General features: G+C 38.6%; 1 long non-coding RNA gene across 4 annotated transcripts in view; it reads right to left on the reverse strand.

Annotated features, from left to right (window-relative positions):
• Positions 1-19697, reverse strand: part of LOC132521125 (uncharacterized) — a 44840-nt gene that overhangs the window by 21141 nt on the left and 4002 nt on the right. For 3 of the 4 annotated variants that reach the window (XR_009540739.1, XR_009540738.1, XR_009540737.1), the window contains exons 3-5: positions 18207-19171; positions 3413-3478; positions 33-115 (exon numbers count right to left, since the gene is read on the reverse strand). This is a non-coding gene — a long non-coding RNA (uncharacterized LOC132521125). The remainder of the gene's footprint in view (positions 1-32; positions 116-3412; positions 3479-18206; positions 19172-19697) is intronic. The other variant, XR_009540740.1, reaches the window with a different exon arrangement.

Below are 19697 nucleotides of genomic sequence, written 5' to 3' on the forward strand. Positions count from 1 at the left end.
GACATCCTGAGAGCCCCACCCCCAAGAAGTACCTTTGTCACAATCAATGAACCTCACTTGACACATCATTATCGTCCATAGTTGACATTACGATTCACTCTTGGTAGTGTACATCCTATGGGTTTGGACAAATGTATAATGACATTTTTACTATTATGATATGACACAGAATAATTTTACTGCCCTGAAAATCCTCTGCGCTCTGCCTCTTCATCTTCCCTTCCCAGGAACCCCTGGCAACCCTTGATATTTTTACTGTCTCCATAGTTTTGCCTTTTCCAGAATGTCATATAGTTAGAATCATACAATTCATTCAATCTAGCTTATTCAGATTGGCTTTTTTCACTTAGTAATATGCATTTAAGATTCCTCTGTGTCTTTTCATGGCTTGATAGGTCATTTCTTTTTAGTGCTGGATAATATTCCATTGTCTGGATGTAACAGTTTATTTCTCCATTCACCTACCAGAGAACATCTTTGTTGCTTCCAAATTTTGGCAATTACGAGTAAAGCTACCATAAACGTGTACAGGTTTTTTGTGGACATAAGTTTTAGTTCATTTGGGTAAATACCAAGGAGTGCAATTACTGGATTATATGGGAAGAGTATCTTTAGTTTTGTAAGAAACTTCCAAACTGTCTTCCAAGGTAACTATACCATTTCGCATTCCCACTAGCAGTGAATGAGAGTTCCTGTTGTTCCACGTCCTTGTCAGCATTTGGTGGAGTCGGTGTTTTGGATTTTGGCCATTCTAGTAGGTGTGTAGTGGTATCTCATTTTAATTTGCGTTTCCCTAATGACAAGATGTTTTATATTCTTATTTACCAAGTGTATATCTTTGGTGAAGTGTCTGTTCAGATCTTTTGCTCCTATTTTAAGCAGTTGTTTGTTTTCTTATTGTTGAGTTTTAAGAATTTTTTTGTATATTTTAGATAACAGTCCTTTATTAGATATGTGTTTTACAAGTATTTTTCCCCAGTTTGTGGTTTGTCTTCTCATTCTCTTGAAAGTGTCTTTTGCAGAGCAGAATTTTTTAATTTTAAAGAAGTCCAGCTTATCACTTATTTCTTTCATGGATCACCAAACCCATCTAGGTTTTTCCCTGTGTCATCTTCTAGGAGTTTTAGTTTTCCATTTAACATTTAGGTCTGAGCTATTTTCAGGTAATTTTTCTGAAGGGTATATGGTTCATTTTTTTTGCATGTGGTTGTCCAATTGGTCATTGGTTTTCAGTAAGAATACTCTAGCAGGTCACATCATTTGCAAATATTTTCTCCCATTCTGTAGGTTGTCTTTTTGTTTTGGATTAATTTCCAAAATATACAAACAGCTCATACAGCTCAGTATCAAAAAAACAACCCAATAAAGAAATGGGCAGAAGATCTAAATAGATGTTTCTCCAAAGAAGACATTCAGATGGCCAAAAGGCACATGAAAAGATGCTCAGCATCACTAATTATTAGAGAAATGCCAATCAAAATGACAATGAGGTACCACCTCACACCAGTCAGAACGGCCATCAAAAAAATCTATAAATAATAAATGCTGGAGAGGGTGTGGAGAAAAGGGAATCCTCCTACACTGTTGGTGGGAATGTAAATTGGTGCAGCTACTATGGAAAACAGTATGGAGGTTCATTAGAAAACTAAAAATAGAGCTACCACATGACCCAGCAATCCCACTCCTGGGCATATATCTGGAGGAAACCATAATTCGAAAAGATATGTGTACCCCAATGTTCATAGCCAGCACTATCTACAATAGCTGAGACAGAAGCAACCTAAATGCCCATGGACAGATGAATGGATAAAGAAGATGTGGTATATATATACAATGGAATACTACTCAGTCATACAAAAGAATGAAATAACGCCATTTGCAGCAACATGGGTGGACCTAGAGATTATCATGGTAAGTGAAGTAAGCTAGACAGAGAAAGACAAATATCATATATCACTTATATGTGGAATCTAAAAAAACCCAAAAAACAAAAGATACAAATGAGCCTATGTACAAAACATAAACAGACCCACAGACATGGAAAACAAACTTATGGTTAACAAAGGGGAAAGGGGGGAGGGAAAAGGATAAATTAGGAGTTTGGGATTAACATAAACACAATACTATGTATAAAATAGATAACCAACAAGGACCTACTGTATAGCACACGGAACTATGCTCAATATTTTATAATAACTTATAAGGAAAAAGAATCTGAAAAAGAATATATATATAAAACTGAATCACTGCTGTACACCTGAAGCTAACAACATTGTAAATCAACTATACGTCAATTAAAAAAAAAGAAAACTCTAGCAGGACCTATTTTGTCTCCCCTCCCCCTCCAAAGTAGGTGAGTTACCTATCTAATTTTAATTTTTAGCCACATTAAAAACCTAAAGAAACATGAAATTTTAGTATATTTGAAATCAATATATTCAAAATGCTATTATTTTAACAGGTACACATTAAAAATTATTGCCAAGACATTTTATATTCCTTTTTCCATACTAAGTCTTCAAAATCCATTGTGCTTATCACATCACAATTTGGGCTACCCCTATTTCGAGTGCTCAATAGCTAATGGTTTAGTGGACACTGCTGCTCTATAGTAAAAGGCATAATTGGTAAGGGTTTTATTTTACAGGCTTTCTACTAAGCAATTACCAAAAAAACCATTATACAACTGAATCTCGTAGCTACAAGTGCCAGCCAGAATTCTTCAGTACGCTTGCAGGAATTGCAGCCACTAGAATTGGGAAGCCTTTTAATTGCCTCACCTATGTCCAAGCTTTCCCCTGTCAGAATTAGTAGCCACGTGCACAGCCTGGAAAACAATCAAGACAATAGATGACTGTATTCTAAGGAAAATGTGCCTTGTGAAAGGTGATGGGCCAGGAGGCAGCCCTAAACAAATATTTGAAGAGACATATGGTTGGTTATCTGCAACATATACCTTCGCTTGGAACTGAACACATCAAATACCGTTATCTTCCTTGTAGCTATCAATGGGCTTACCTTCTTAGGTGCTTGAGTTAAAGCCTTTGTAGTTTGCTACATCTGTCCTTTAAACTACCTAATGTTTAATCCATCCCAGATTGATTATTTTGACTAGTTGTTAATGCCTTTTTTGAAAAATGTTTACATACTAATGGTCAAAGTGCAGAAGGGTCTGTATTGAAAAGTTTTTCCTCTTGGCCCCCACAATTTCTCCCTCTAAATATCCACAATCACCAATTTCTTGCGTCTGCTTTCAAAGTAGTCTATGCATAAGTGAGAGTAGCCGTGAAACCTTCATGAAAGGAGTTTTGGTTCCAGTATCACAATGTAAGCCCCTATAACCCATCCCTCCACTGCTTACGATGATAAACTCTGAGTAAAATAGAAAAAAAAGAAAGGAAAAGAAACCCACCTGATGACTTAAAAAGTAAACACAGGCAAACAGACTGTGGGTGGGAGTAAAGCTGGGAGAAGTGACCTTAAAAAAAAAAACGTGAGTTGGTAAGGACAAAAACAGAGGACAAACAAAAAACTAATAAAATATGCCAAGGTCCAACTATATCAATAATTACATCAGTGACACGTTAACATTCTAATCAAAAAGTTCATTTAAATGCTGCCTACGAGAAACACTTTAAAAACACAGATAAGTTGAAAGTTAAAGGATGGAAAACAAAGAACATGTAAATTAGCATAATAAGACTAGAATGGCTATATAAACACCAGATAAAAATAGACTTTAAGACAAAGATTATCATAGATAAAAATAGGAACGTTTCATGATAAACAGGACAATTCATTGGGAAGATAGTACAATTATAAATATGTATGTAGGATGCCTGATAGCCTTAAATACATGAATTAAAAGTTTATAGCATTGTGGGGAGAAACATAATTCTGCCATAGTAGATTTAACACCCACTTCTTAGAAGTCATTAGAACAATTAGACAAATCAGGACAAAGATCTGAACCACTTTATCAGCCACCTCAATCTAACTGATGTTTATAGGACACTACATCCAACAAGTGCAAAATACTATTTTTTTTGAGGTATGCATGGTAAATTCAAGATAGACCATATGCTGGGCTCTACAAGGCTCAGATTAAAAAGTATTGAAATTATACATGGTGTGTTCTCTGATCACAAAGGAATTAAATTAAAAATTTAAAATCAGTAACAACATATCCAGAAACCCCCAAAACCTCAGGAAATTAAACAGCACAGTTGTAAATAATTTATTCATCAAAAAGATGAAGTCACAAGGGAAATTAGAAAATATTTTAAATTTAATGATAATTACAACATAAAATTGTGGATGCAGGTAAAGCAGTGCTTGGAGATGCACTGCTCATTACAGAAGCCACTGGATACATGTGACTAAATTTAAATTAATACAAAAGTTCAATTCTTCAGACACACTGGCCACATATCAAGTGCTCAATAGTTACATATGGCTAGTGGCTACTGTACTGGACAGCAGAAAACAGAATACTTCCATCACTGCAGAAAGTGCTATTGAATAGTCATGGCTTAGAGGGAAGCTTATAGTTTTAAATAATTATATTAGAAAAACATCTAAAATCAATGACCTAAGTTTCCATCTTAATAAGTTAGAGAAAGAAAAGCAAAGTAAGCTCACATGAAATAGAAGAAAGGAAATATAATAAAGAACAAAAGTCAATGACATGAAAATCATACAATAGATAAAATTAACAAAGCCAAAATCTGATTCTTTGGAATGAAAAATGAAATAGAAAAACCCCTAGCTAGAGCAATGAAGAAAAAAAAATGATGGAAAACAATTACCAATATCAAGAATGAAAAAGGTTATCACTACAGATCCTATGACATTATAGGATAGTAAAGGTATATCACGGACAATTTTATGCCAACAAATTAGACCACTTATGTGAAGTAGACAAATGTACTAACAAATTTAATTATCAAAATTAATACAAGAAAAAATCAGGAAATCTGAATGGCCCTCTAGCAAATAAACAGAATTTATCGTAACTTTCCATAAAGAAAACTCTAGACTCAGTTTCACTGGTGAAGTCTATCAGACATTCAAGGAAGGACTATCACTAACCTTACACAAACTTTTTCAGAAAATAGAGGCAGAGGAAACTATTGATGTCAGTATAACATACCAAAACCTGACAAAGACATTACAAAAACAAAATTTACAGACCAATATTATCATGAATGTAGATGCAAAAACTCTTAACAAAAGACTAGCAAATTGAATCCAACAATATATAAAAGGATAATATATTATGACCATGTAGGGTTTATTCTAGGAATGCAAGGTTAATAATAGTAATAATTGTTAACAATAGTAATCATTACACCCATGTATTTCACGCCTATGTATACACCCAAGAGAAATAAAAACACAAGTCCACACAAAAATTTATAAGTGATTGTTCATAGAAGCATTATTCATAATAGTTAAAAATTGAAAACAACCCAAATGTCCATTACCTGATGAATGAATAAACAAAATGTGGTATAAGCCTACAATGTGATATTATTTGGCAATAAAAAGAAATGGAATGATGTCAGGGAAGGAAGCCATTTCTCCACCTAAACAACTACTGAGCTGGCAAGAACTGTCTAAAGCAACTATTTTGGAATTCTGGAGTCTAGTTAAATACTTGCAGTGTTCAGAGTAGAGCTTGATGAAGAGACTGGTAAATCAGTAAATTCTTGGGAATGTTGGTCTTTCATATAGTGGCTACCATTCCTCCACTACCATTCTCTGAAGCGGGGAGCAGAAAGGAGAGGTGGTGGCCCATATTCCTGGTGCAGCTTCCTGGACAATAAGAAACTTGTCCTCCAAATATTAGGATTGTGTGTTTTGATTGATAATTGCTGCTTTTGATCACTGAGGGGCCAGCACAAAGGTTGGCCATTGTTTCAACCCCCATGAACTAAAGTGGTTTACAGGGGATTAGAGACAGCATTTCCCTTTGGGAGCCAGACATTTGAGGAAATATTTGTCAGCTTACTGGCTGACTGTAGAGATATCAGACAGAAACTTCAGTGACCACACAAAACAAGGAATACACACTTTGCAAAAATCGTTTGGAGAAGTCACAACGATGGCTCCAGCCCTCAACTAGCAAGATTTACCAATTCCTGAGGAGAGGGAGAATTAGATTTCAGAGTTAAAACAACATAATGCTCAATATATCTGATTCTCAATAAAAGAGTTACAGGAAACAGAAACAGGAAAGTATAGCCCAATCATGGGGGGAAAAAGATTTCGACAGAAACCATCCCTGAGGAAGCCCAGACACTGGAATTATTAAAGATATTTAAGACAGTTGACTTAACATGCTCAATGAGCTAAAGGAAGCCATGGGCAAAGAAGTAAAGGAAATCAGGAAAACTATGTAGAACAAATGAAAATATCAGTAAAAACATAGAAATTATAAAAAGGACCAAATAAATGCTGGAGCTTAAAAGTGAAATAACAGAAATGAGAAACTCACTAGAGTTATTCAACAGCAAATTTGAGCAGACAGAAGAAAGTATTAGTGAACTTAAAGATAAAGCAATTGGAATTATCCAGTCTGAAGAGCAGAAAGAAAAAAGAATGAAGAGGAGAGCAGCCAAGATGGGAAAGTAGAAAGATCTGAGGCTCACCTCCTCTCACAAGCACACCAAAATCACAACTATCTGCAGAACAACCATCAGTGAAAAAGACTGGAAACTACAAGAAAAGACCTTCTACAACTAAAGACATAAAGAAGCAACCACAATGAGATGGGTAGAAAGAGCAGACTTGCAATATAATCAAATTTCATATGCCCTAGGTGGGTGGCCCACAAATTAGAAAATAAATACACTGCAGAGGTCCTCCCACAGGAGTGAGAGTTCTGACCTCCACATCAGGCTCCCCAGCCCAGGGGTCCAGCACAAAGAAGACAAGCCCCCAGAGCACTTGGCTTTAAGGCCACAGGGTTAATTACAGGAGCCCCATCAGACTGGGGAAAATAGAGATTTCACTCTTAAAGGGCACACATAAAATCTCATGTGCACCAGGACACATGGCAAAAAGAGGAATTTGATAGGAGCCTGGGCCAGACTTACCTGCTGGTCTTAGAGAGCCTCCTGGAGAGGTGGCGGGGGTTGTGGGGAGATGGCTGAAACTCACCCTGGGGACATGGACACTGGCTGCATGCAGACATTTTGGGGGGCATTCAGCTGCATGAGCACTGCTACTGGTGGCTGCTGGCCCCACCCAACAGCCTGTAGGTGCCAGTGCTAGGACACCTCAGGCCAAACAACTAACTGGGCAGGGAGACAGCCCCACCCATCAGCAAACAGAATTCCTAAAGACTTCCTGAGCCCACAGCCACCTCTAGATACGCCTCTAGACATGGCCCTGCCCACCAGAGTGCCAAGACCCAGCTCCACCTACCAGTGGGCAGGCGCCAGAAGCAAGAAAACTATGATCCTGTACCCTGCAGACCACCACCAGCAGGTCAGACCCTACCCTGGGACCAGCTGGGCCATGGCCCTGCCCACTAGCAGGCCAATGTAACCTGTGGGACACCCTGGCCCCCATACCCAACAGTGTCAAGAACCCATCTGCCCCAAATGATCTGAAACAAGCTCTGGGATCCCTGGGCCCTGCTGCCAGACTCCAGGAACCAGCTCTGCCTGCCAGTAGCACAGCATTAACCCCAGGACCTGGCTTCACCTGCCAGTGGGTGGGCAACAGACCCAGCGTCTTCAGGATCCTGACACTGCCCACCAGTGAGCTACCACTAGCCCTGGCGCCCCCTAGGCTTCTACCAATAGCCACCTTGTGACCAAGCCCTGCTCAACAGCAGCCAGCAGCATCCACACACGGAAGGGTCAGGCAACCAACGAGACTAGGGGCCAAAAAGCCTACCACACCACCCCAGAGTCAGCCCACCACAGCAGAAGAACCCCTGCAGCCCTCTTAGGGGGGACTCCCTAAAGCATATAGCTTAGGTGATGAGAGGGGAGTGCACCGCTGGGATGCATATGACGTCACCTGCATACGAAGGTCACTTTTCCAAGGTCGAGAAATTTAACTAACATACCACATACATAAAAATACAGATAGCAACTTAGACAAAATGAGGTGGCAGAGGAGTATGTTCCAGATGAAGGAACAAAATAAAACCCAAGAAGAACTAAGTGAAGTAGAGATAGGCAATCTCCCTGAGAAACAGTTCAGAGCAATGATTGTAAAGATGATCAAAGCATTCAGGAGAAGAATGGATGCACAGAGTGAGAAGTTATGTTTTTAACAAAGAGTTAGAAAATATAAAGAAAAACCAAACAAAGATGAAGAATACAAAAACTGAAATGAAAAATACACAAGGAGAAATCAATAGTAGATTAAATGATACAGAGGAACAGATCAGTGAGCTGGAAGAAAGAGTAGTGGAAATCACTGCTGCTGAACAGAAAAAAGAAAAAAGAATTTAAAAAATGAGGACAGCTTGAGACTTCTGGAACAACATCAAATGCACTAGTATTCGTATTATAGGAATCCCAGGAGAAGAGAGCCTGAGGGCTGAGAAAATATAATATTTGAAGAGATAATAGATGAAAACTTCCTTAACATGGTAAAGGAAGCAGTCACCCAAGTCCAGGAAGTGCATAGAGTCCCATACAGGATTAACCAAAAGACATGTTGTAATAAAAATGATAAAAATTAAAGATAGAGAATATTAAAAGCAGCAAGGGAAAAGCAACAAATAACATACAAGGGAACTCCCATAAGGCTATCAGCTGATTTTTCTGCAGAAATTCTGCAGACCAGAAGGAAGTGGCACAATATGTTTAAAGTGATGAAAAGGAAGAAACTACAACCAAGAATCCTCTACCCAGGGAGGCTCTCATTCAGATTTGATGGAGAAATCAAAAGCTCTACAGACAAGCAAAAGCTAAAAGAATTCCAAACCAGCATTACAATAAATGATAAAGGAACTTCTCTAGGTGAAAAAGAAAAGGCCACAACTAGAAACAAGAAAATTATGAAATGAAAGAGCTCATCAGTAAGAGAAAACATACAGTAAAGACAAGAATTAATCCACACACAAAGCTAGTACGGAGGTTAAAAACAAAAGTAGCAAAATCATCTGTATCTGCACTAAGTAGTTAAGGGTTAAACAAAACAATTAGATGTAAAACATGATATCAAAAACAGTAATTGTTAGAGGAGAGAGTACAAATGGAAGGTATCTAAAATGTATTTGAAATTAAGGGATCAACAACTTAAAACAAGTATGTGTATATATGTGTGTGTGTGTGTATACACACACACACACACATATATATATATATTGCTATATAAAAATCTCACAGTAACCACAAATCAAAAATCTATAACAGATATACACAAAAAAAGAAAAAGGAATCTAAACACAAAGCTAAAGATAGCCATCAAATCACAAAAGAAGAGAACAAAAGAAGAAAGGGGAAAAAAGATCTACAAAAACAAATCCAAAACAATTAACAAAATGTCAACAGGAACACACATATCAATAATTACTTTAAATGTAAACGGACTAAATGCTCCAGCCAAAAGACATAAACTGGCTGAATGGATACAAAAACAAGACCCATGTATATGTTGCCTACAAGAGACTCACTTCAGAACTAGAGACACATACAGACTGAAAGTGAGGGGATGAAAAAAAGGTATTCAATGCAAATGGAAATCAAAAGAAAGCTGGAGTAGCAATACTTATACGAGACAAAGTAGACTTTAAAATAAAGACTGTTACAAGAGACAAAGAAGGACACTACATAATGATCAAGAGATCAATCCAAGAAGATATAACAATTGTAAATATATATGCCCCCAACATAGGAGCACCTCAATATATAAGGCAAATGTTAACTCAATATAGTAGGGGACTTTAACAGCCCACTTACATCAATGAATAGATCGTCCAGACAGAAAAATCAGTAAAGAAACACAGGCTTAAATAAGACATTAGACCAAAAGGGATTTCATTGATATTTATAGAACATTCCATCTGAAAGCAGAATACACATTCTTTTCAAGTGCACATGGAACATTCTCCAGGATAGATCACATGCTGGGCCATAAGGCAAGCCTCAGTAAATTTAAGAAAATTGAAATCATATCAAGCACCATTTCTGACCATGCTACGAGATTAGAAATCAACTACAAGAAAAAAACTGTAAAGGCTAAACAATATGTTACTAAACAGCCAACAGATCACTGAAGAAATCAAAGAGGAAAGCAAAATATGCCTAGAGACAAATGAAAATGAAAACATGACAATCCAAAGCCTTTGGGACACAGCAAAAGCAGTTCTAAGAGGTAAGTTTATAGTGATACAAGCTTACCTCAGGAAACAAGAAAAATCTCAAATAAACAACCTAACCTTACACCTAAAGCAACTAAAAAAGAAGAACAAACAAAACACAAACTTAGTAGAAGGAAAGAAATCATAAAGATCGGAGCAGAAATAAGTGAAATAGAGATGAAGAAAACTATAGAAAAAATCAATGAAACTAAAAGTTGGGTCTTTGAAAAAATAAACAAAATTGGGAATTCCCTGCTTGTCCAGTGGTCAGGACTGGGCGCTTTCACTGCCGAGGCCTGGGTTCAGTCCCTGGTCGGGGAGCTAAGATCCCACAAGCCATGCAGTGCTGCCAAAAAAAAAAGAAAAGATAAAATTGATAAACCTTTAGCCAGACTCATCAAGAAAAATACGGAGAGGGCCCAAACCAATAAAATTAGAAATGAGAAAGAAGTTACAACTGATGCCACAGAAATACAAAGCACCATAAGAGCTTACTACAGGCAACTACATGCCAATAAAATGGACAACCTAAAAGAAATGGACAATTTCTTAGAAAGGTGCAATCTTCCAAGATTGAACCAGGAAGAAATACAAAAAATGAACAGACCAATCACAAGTCCTGGAATTGAATTTGTGATTAAAAAACTTCCCAACATACAAAAGTCCAGGACCAGACAGCTTCACAGGTAAAATCTATCAAACATTTAGAGAACAGTTAACACCTATCCTTCCGAAATTATTCCAAAAAATTGCAGAAGAAAGAACACTCCCAAACTCATTCTGAAGCCACCATCACCCTGATACCAAAACCCAACAAGGATACCAAGAAAATAGAAAGTTACAGGCCAATAACACAGATGAACATAGACGCAAAAATCCTTGACAAAATACTAGCAAACTGAATCAAACAATACATGAAAAGGATCATACACCATGATCAAGTGGGATTTAACCCAGGTTTGTAAGGATTCTTCAATACCCACAAATCAATCAGTGTGATACCACACAGCAAATTGAAGAATAAAAACCAAATGATCATTTTAATCAATGCAGAAAAACTTCTGATAAAATTCAACTTCCATTTATGATAAAAACTCTTCAGAAAGTGGGCAGAGAGGAAACATACCTCAACATAATAAAAGCCATATATGACAAACCCACAGCTAACATCATACTCAATGGCGAACAATTCTTCTAAGATCAGGAACAAGACAAGGATGTCCACGCTTGCCACTTTTATTCAACATAGTCTTGGAAGTTCTAGCCACAGCAATTTGAGAAGAAAAAGAAATAAAAGGGATCCAAATTGGAAAAGAAGTAAAACTGTCACCGTTTGCAGATGACATGATGCTCTACATATAAAATCCTAAAGATGCTACCAGAAAACAACCAGAGCTCAATGAATTCAGTAAAGTTGCAGGATACAAAATTAATATACAGAAATCTGTTGCATTTCTATACACTTATAACAAGGGATCAGAAAGGGAAATTATAGGAAACAATCCCATTTACCACCACATCTGAAAGACTAAAATACCTAGGAAAAAACCTACCTAAGGAGACAAAAGACCTGTTCTCTGAAAAACTATAAGATGCAGATGAAAGAAATCAAAGATGACACAAACAGATGGAAAGATATACCATGTTTCTGGATTGGAAGAATCAGTATTGTCAGATGACTATACTACCAAAGTAATTTACAGACTCAATGCAATCCCTATCAAATTACCAATAGCATTTTTCACAGAATTAGAACAAAAAATTTTACAATTTGTATGGCAACACAAAAGACCCCAAATAACCAAAGCAATCTTGAGAAAGAAAAAGGGAGCTGGAGGAATCAGGTTCCCAGCCTTCAGACTATACTACAAAGCTACAGTAATCAAAACAGTATGGTACTGGCACAAAAACAGAAATATAGATCAACGGAACAGGATGGGAATTCCAGAGATAAACCCACGCACCTATGTTCACCTAAGCTATGACAAAGGAGGCAAGAATATACAATGGAGAAAAGACAGTCTCTTCAATAAGTGGTGCTGGGAAAACTGGACAGCTACATGTGAAAGAATAAAACTAGAACATTCTCTAACACCATACACACAAGTAAACTCAAAATGGACTAAAGACCTAAATGTAAGACTGGATACTATAAAACTCTTAGAGGACAGCATAGGCAGAACACTATCTGACATATTGCAGCAATATCTTTCTGGATCCACCTCCTAGAGTAATGAAAATAAAAAACAAAAATAAATGGGACCTAATTAAACTTAAAAGCTTTTGCACAGCAAAGGAAACCATAAACAAAATGAAAAGACAACCCATAGAATAGGAGAAAATATTTGCAAATGAAGCAATCAACGAGGGATTAATCTCCAAAATACACAAACAGCTCATGCAGTTCAATATCAAAAAATACAAACAACCCAATCAAAAAATGGGAAGATCTAAATAGACATTTCTCCAAAGAAGACATATAGATGGCCAAGAGGCACATGAAAAGATGTTCAACGTCACTAATTATTAGAGAAACGCAAATGAAAAGTACAATGAGGGGACTTCCCTGGTGGTGCAAAGGTTAAGAATCTGCCTGCCAAGGCAGGGGACATGGGTTCGATCCCTGGTCTGGGAAGATCCCACATGCCACGGAGCAACTAAGCCCATGCACCACAATTACTGAAGCCCATGAACCTAGAGCCCGTGATCTGCAACAAGAGAAGCCACTGCAATGAGAAACCCGCGCACCACAACAAAGAGTAGCCTCTGCAACTAGAGAAAGCCCGTGTGCAGCAACAAAGACCCAACATAGCCAAAAATAAATAAATAAATAAATAAAATAAAATTTTTTAAAAAGTTCATTGAGGTATCACCTCACACTGGTCAGAATAGCCATCATCAAAATGTCTACAAACAATAAATGCTGGAGAGGGTGTGAAGAAAAAGGAACCCTCCTACACTGTTCATGGGAATGTAAACTGGTACAACCATTACAGAGAACAGTATGGAGGTTCCTGAAAAAACTAAAAACAGAAGTACCATATGATCCAGCAATTCCTCTCCTGGGCATAAATCCAGAGAAAACCATAATTCGAAAAGATACACGCACCCCAATGTTCATACCAGCACTATTTACAATTGCCAAGACATGAAAACAACCTAAATGTCCATTGACAGAGGAGTGGATAAGGAAGATGTGGTACATGTATATAATGGACTATTACTCAGCCATTAAAAAAGAATGAAATAATGTCATCTGCAGCGACATGGATGGACCTGGAGATCATCATACCAAGTGAAGTAAGTCAGACAGAGAAAGACAAATATCATGTGATATCAATTATATGTGGAATCTAAAAAAATTTGATACAAATGAACTTATTTACAAAACAGAAACAGACTTACAGACTTCAAAAACAAACTTACCGTTACCAAAGGGGAAAGGTGAGGGGAAGAGATAAATCGGGAGTTTGGGATTAACACATACACACTACTATATATAAAATAATCAACAAGGACCTACTGCACAGCACAGGAAACTCTATTCAATAGTCTGTAATAACCTATATGGGAAAAGAATCTGAAAAAGAATGGATATATGTATATGTATAACTGAATCACTTTGCTGTACACCTGAAATTAGCAGATTGTAAATCAACTATACTCTAATATAAAATAAAAATTAAATTAAAAGAAACCCAAGTGCCATGTGGGAAAAGATTGATACACTGATTTCATACAAATTGTAGCATTGCAAAAAAAAAAACATAGCATAAACCAAATCATAAGATAATTGACAAACTAATAAAAAATGTTTTCTCCATACATAAAAGGCTTCCTTAATGCCTAAAGGGATCCTATAACACCTTTCTGATGTAGCATCATTCCTGTGGCCCCTTCTCTTTTCTGTATTTTTTGCCCTGTTTCCTGCTCCTCTCCCTGCTGAAAATGTCTATCCTATGTAAGTGCTCACACCAAGGACCAGGAACCTCATCAGCTCAAAGTGTGTTTGACTATTATCCACACAGGCTACCAGTGTTTAGGAAAAAACTATGTGCGAGTGCATTCATGCATGTATGAACTGGAAGGTAAGGAGGCCTAATGGCCTAACCTGCTCCCATGCTAGAACTCAGCCCCAGCCTTCCTTGATATCCAGCTATTCCCCTCAACTAATTCCATAAGGTGCTTTCTCATCACCCCCAACCAAGCATATAGAGACTGGCCCATATATAATTTCTATACGTAAATCATCAGAACTCACTAAGATATTCTTACTCCCTTCTGTTTTTGCAGCTCAGCTTTGGCATGGTATATATGTATTTGCTAGAGGGAAAGTTGGGAAAAAGAATTAGTAGAGTAGGAGCCCTGAATTTGTATCTGGGTCATGGAGATTCTAATCCAATTCAATCACCATCCTTAAATCACTGGACGTCCTTGGGTAATCTGCTGTACATCTCAAGACCTCCGTTTCCTCACTTCTAAATGAGGGGGTTAGGCCTGCTGTTCTCTAAGATCCTTTCTAGCTCAAACAAAAAATCCCTCTCCCACTGAGAATGTATGTTTCCTCCCTCAAACCCAGATTTGATTCTATTCTCTTAGGGTACCTTTACAATCCTTTCTTACCCATCCCAATAGCTCAGATGTGCTACCGATGAGATTGTTAATCTGTCCTTATCTTGTAGACATTCTTCAGGCACTTATGCAGGTGCCCTGGATCTCCCCAACTAGTGTTTCCCATTGGTTTAACCACCTGATCACCTCCTTTGGGGCTGTTGATATTGAGGTGTCTTGGACCCACGTTCTCCCTAACGGCACTAAGGTGGTAGCTGAGAGGAAGTGAGTCTGGGGAGGAGGAGGCAGGCTGGAGCCCTGCAGTGTCTGGGGTCTGCACAGAGTGCCGAAGGAGGGGATGTGGAAAGAGGCGGCCAAGGACCTGAGTCTGGTTCCTGGGCAAATGAGAGAGCCAGGGGAGTCGAGGAGAGAGGGCTGGATTTGAGAGTCTGGGTTCTGTTGCCACTTCCTCAGATTGGCATGACCAAAAGGAAGTGTCTGGTAGTCACCAATGAACATTGTGGTTCAAGAGGGCAGCCACAGATGCAGGGAGCTCTATCCTGTGGGCCTAATTAGCTCAGATGTGTGTGTGTTTGCAGGTGGGGGTGGCAATGAGTGGAAATTAGCTGACCAAGCTGCAGAGGTGGCCAAAAAAGCAGCAGGTATGAGCTTCCCTGGGATGGTCATCACTGGAGCAGAAAGAGGAAGAACAGTCAGCTAAGGATTGTGCTGTATCTACACTACGAATGGGGAGATTTAAACAAAGATGGAGAGAGGAACAGCAGGGAGGTCCAAAAGTGAAAAAATACCTCAGTAGCCCTGAGTGTTCCTCATTTCTAAACTTAGCACAGTGAGTTCCAAGGAAAGCCAGATCTGGGGGATGTAAAGAAGGAGTAGGTGAAGAATAAAAGGAGCCAGTCCTTTCTTTGTTTAGTCTTGCTTCCCCCAACCAGCAGTTTCTTGATTATGCATATGGATCATGTCTTCTTTGATTGTGCCTGACATTGGCTTGGGTACGTGACAGATCAAGACTACATTCCATCAGAAAGGGAGATAAAGAATTAATATTGTTAAAATGGCCATACTGCCCAAAGCAATCTACAGATTTAATGTGATCCCTATCAAATTACCTATGACATTTTTCACAGAACTAGAACAAATAATCCTAAAATTTATATGAAACCATGAAAGACCTAGAATTGTCAAAGCAATAAAGCAGGAGGCATGATCCTCCCAGACTTCAGACAATACTACAAAGCTACAGTAATCCAAATGGCATGGTTTTGACACAGAAACAGACATATGGACCAATGGAACAGAATAGAGAGCCCAGAAATAAACACACCTATGGTCAACTAATCTTCAACAAAGGAGGAAAGAATATACAATGGAGAAAAGATGGTCTTCAAGTGTTGCTGGGAATGCTGGACAGCCATATATAAATCAGTGAAATTAGAACACTCCCTCACACCATACACAAAAATAAACTCAAAATGGCTTAAAGACTTAAGTATAAGACATGATACCATAAAACTCCTAGAAGAGAAGATAGGCAATACATTCTCTGACATAAATCGTAGCAATGTTTTCTTAGGTCAATCTCCCAAAGTAATAGAAATAAAACGAAAAATAAACAAATGGGACCTAACCAAACTTATAAGCTTTTGCACAGCAAAGGAAACCATGAACAAAATGAAAAGACAACCTACAGAATGTGAGAAAATACTTACAAATGATGCAACCAACAAGGGCTTAATTTCCAAAATATACAAACAGCTCATACAACTCAATAACAAAAAACCAAACAACCCAAACAAAAAATGGGCAGAAGACCTAAACAGACATTTATCCAAAGAAGACATACAGATGGCCAAAAGGCACATGAAAAGAGGCTTGACATTGCTAATTATCAGAGAAATGCAAATCAAAACTACAATGAGCTATCACTTTACACCAGTCAGAATGGTCATCATTAAAAAGTCTACAAACAATAAATAAATGCTGGAGGGGGTGTGGAGAAAAGGGAACCCTCCTACACTTTTGGTAGGAATGTAAATTGGTGCAGCAACTATGGAGAACAGTGTCAAGTTTAGTTTTCCTTAAAAAAGGAAACTAAACAGTTTTAGTTTTCCTTAAAAAACTGAAAAAAGAACTACCTTATTATCCAGTAATCCCACTCCTGGGCATATATCCAGAAAAGACAGAAACTCTAATTTGATAAGATACTTGCACCCCAATGTTCATAGCAGCACTATTTACAATAGCCAAGACATGGAAGCAACCTAAATGTCTATTGACAGATGAATGGATAAAGAAGATGTGGTGTGTATATACAATAGAATATTACTCAGCCATTAGAAAGAATGAAATAATGCCATTTGCAGCAACATGGATGGACCTGGAGATCATCACACTAAGTGGGGTAAGTCAGACAGAGAAAGACAAATACCATATGATATCACTTATATGTGGAATCTAAAGAAAATGATACAAATGAACTTATTTACCAAACAGAAACAGACTCATAGATGTAGAAAGCCAACTTATGGTTACCAAAGGGGAAAGGGGAGGGGGAGGGATAAATTAGGAGTTTGGAACTAGCAGATACAAACTACTATATATAAAATAGATACAAACTACTATATATAAAATACATGAACAACAAGGACCTACTGTATAGCCAAAGGAACTATATTCAATATCTTGTAATAAACTATAATGGAAAAGAATATGAAAAAGAATATATATATGTATAGCTGAATCACTTTGCTGTACACCAGAAACTAACACAGCATTGTAAATCAACTAAACTTCAATCTAAAGAAATAAATTTTCTGAGGCAAAAACAACCAAAAGAACCCAGATGAATGGATAAAGAAGCTGTAATACACACACACACACACACACACACACACACACACACACACACACACAATGGAATACTACTCAGCCATAAAAGAGAACAAAATTTTGCCATGTGCAGCAACACGGATGGACTTGGAGGGCATTATGCTAAGTGGCATAAATCAGACAGAGAAAGACAAATACTGTATGCTATCACTTATATGTGGAATCTAAAAAATACAAAAAACTAATGAATAAAACAAAAAAGCAGACTTGCAGATATAGAGAACAAACTAATACCAGTGAGGGGGAGGGTGTAGGGGTGGGGGAATGGGAGGTACAAACTACTGGGTGTAAGATAGGTTCAACGGTGTATTGTACAACATGGGGAATACAACCAATATTTTGTAGTAACTGTAAATATAAAGTAACCTTTAAAAACTGTATTAAAAGTTTAAAAAATAAATAAATAAAAGAGTACCTGGACACAGTAGTCTGTTGGTTACCAACTTCAACTCTAGGTGTCCACCAGAGGGCGTCAGAACCCAGGACTATGGCACTTCATCCTGAATAGCCCATGTTGATCCAGGGCTTGTAATCTCTGGACTCATCTGGCTCTTTCTCTAGCAGGGCAGAGGGGGCAGGGTGTGGGAGCAGCTGGCAGCACCTCCTCCCACTGCCCTAGTAAGGTTTTGAAAATGTTTGAACTGCCTGGGGGCATGTGAGCCCAGCCCCTGGAGCAGCTCTGGGGAGCTCTGACTTGCTTGATAAGGTGAAGGCACAGGTCTGTTCTTGGTCCTGGGAGGATGTGACCTGGGTTAGCAGGTAGCCCCACGCCAAAGAATTCCTTCAGAAATCCCTCCCTTCACCTCCACTAAGGGGCAAATGGTCCATTGCTGACTAAGAAATCTCTTGCCCTTTGTCATACTGGATCGTTTGCTCAGACACCGGACCTGACCCCACACCTCACTTCCCTCCCACCTCAGCTCAGGCACTGGGGGTGCTCCAGGGAACCAGCATCCACTGTTTCTGGTTGCACACTGGAATCACCAGGGGAGCTTTTAAAACCTATGGATGTGAGCCCCACCCCAGAGATTGCAACTGAATTGTTCTGGGGTGGGACCTGGGCAGCAGTGTTTTGAAAAGCCTCCCGTGTGATTCTTATGTACAGCATTATTGAGAATCTCTGGGTTCAAGGCCTTGCTAACCAAGTGTAGGAGCTTGACAGGAATGTAGCATCGCAGCATCCCCTTCCCAGCTTGCTGAATCAGAACCTGCCTTTCAACCAGATGCCTGGGTCATTCAGTGGCACACTGCAGTTTGAGAAGCACTGGTCTAGTCAGCATACTATTCTACTTCGTCCATGCTCATTCCCCGGACCTGAACCACAGCCTCCACAGCTTTCTCAAGTTGGAGCACTGGCCTTCAGAAGTCTTTGCCTCTGATCTGCAGAAAGAAACACATTTTATATCAAGATGTAGAGCACACCTGTGTATATAAAATGAAACCATACCTTTACTATTGTTACCAAACCAAACTTCAGTCCATTCACTCGGGCACAGTAAAGCCAATCTGCTGACACCGGATTGTGGTGAAGGAAAGCACAGCGTTTATTGCAGGGCACCAAGCAAGGAGTCCAGGCTGCTAGTGCTCCAAAGACCCAACTCCCTGATGGCTTTCAGGGAAAGGTTTTTAAAGACAGGGTGAGAGAAAAGGGTGGATGATCAGCTCGTGGACATTCTTCTGATTGGTTGTTGGTGAGTAATTGGGAATCAACATCATCAACCTCCTGATTCCAACTCATCTGGGGTCTACGTGCTTGTGGGCAGCATGCAGTTAACTTCTTCCACTTCGTGGGGGTTTTAGTAGCTGTCAAACAGCTCAAAGGATATGATCCAGTATATTATCTATAGCCCTTGAGGAGGAACTAACAGTCCTTGACTTTGTTTAATGACTAAACTATTATTATTCT

This window comes from Lagenorhynchus albirostris, chromosome 5 (assembly GCF_949774975.1).
Source record: "Lagenorhynchus albirostris chromosome 5, mLagAlb1.1, whole genome shotgun sequence".
In the NCBI taxonomy this organism is placed as follows: domain Eukaryota; kingdom Metazoa; phylum Chordata; class Mammalia; order Artiodactyla; family Delphinidae; genus Lagenorhynchus; species Lagenorhynchus albirostris.